Source organism: Apium graveolens, chromosome 3, assembly GCF_009905375.1.
Source record: "Apium graveolens cultivar Ventura chromosome 3, ASM990537v1, whole genome shotgun sequence".
NCBI lineage: Eukaryota > Viridiplantae > Streptophyta > Magnoliopsida > Apiales > Apiaceae > Apium > Apium graveolens.
In genome coordinates this window covers 60,216,783-60,218,159 of record NC_133649.1, presented here as the reverse complement: position 1 = coordinate 60,218,159, position 1,377 = coordinate 60,216,783, and positions in this window count along the sequence as shown.

The window sequence follows — 1,377 nt, the reverse complement described above, 5'->3', positions numbered from 1 at the left end:
TGGTCATCCTGATAAAGATCAACATTTTCTTTTTCCAAAGAGTGTAGTTAGCTTTGTCAAAGGTAGGAATTTTGATGCTACTGATCTTTTGTGTATTCATTCTTCCAAGATCTTGAATCTGTTTACTTTCAGATTTTTCTCTGATACCACTTGTTAGGAAATGAATAACACACAGGGGGATGAATGTGTTTTACTGTTTTATGCTTTTTTGAGCTTTTTATGGTTGAACAAAGTAAATTAAATCTTGTAGTGAAATGTGTTACTGCAGAAATTAAACATGCAATAATAAAGAACACAGATCTTTTCAAAACTCACCTAATTTTATATTAAAATTAAGAATGTTTTGCTATAGAATTTCTAGGCTCTTTGTTGATAAAGAGCTTAGCTTCTTCTTGAAAGTGTTACAAGATTTTCTATCTAAATTGTTACAACTGACTAAAGGACCAGTGTTAACATTATAATTTATTTAATCGCTGGTTTACACACTGTACAATAAGACATGCTATTAACTTTAGTAAACAGTCACTTATCATTTCCATTTTAGGAAAGTGTATCTTCCATTTCTGGCTTAACATTTCTTAGCATCCCGTGTTTGCTTTGATCTTCCTTTGTCAGTTAATCTTCACCATTGATCTTGCACATCCTTCAAGATGCTTTTGTAGGCTTGTCAATCCAGCTGTTTGGATTGTTTGTTGATTGTAGATCTTTGGATATTGAACTGGTCTGCAATTTTGTACTTCGAGATTTTACCTCGACATCTCTATTTGGTCTATAGAGAAATTGACATCTCGATAAGTATATTGGCTTATCGAGATCTCTAATACTCCATAGTTAATTTGACTTGTAGAGGTCTCTGAGTTCTCTATAAGAAAATTTGGCTTGTCGAGATCTCTAGTCTTCATTTCTTCATTTTGACTTATCGATATCTCTGAGTTCTCAAGTGGTTTATTGACTTGTCGATAACTCAGAGTTCTCTAGTCTAATTTGACTTGTCGATAACTCAGAGTTCTCTAGTAAATTTTGGCTTATCGATAGCTCTGAGTTCTCTAGTGGAATTTGACTTATCGATAACTCAGAGTTCTCGAATGAATGTTGACTTGTCGATAACTCTGAGTTCTCTAGTGAAGAAATGACTTGTCGATATCTCCGTGAGTTCTCTAGTAGTTTTTTTGACTTCTCGATAAGTCATTTGGAGTTCTCGAGTGATTTCTCTATAACACTAAATCTGTGACTTGTAGAGATCTTTGACTTAGAGTATTTTTATATATACAGATTTATTCAACTTCAAGCTTCTTCAAAATTCTTCTGAGACATGATCTTCTTGATCTTCTTCTAGAGAGAATCCTTAGGCTTGATACTGTTTAAACAAAAAGACTC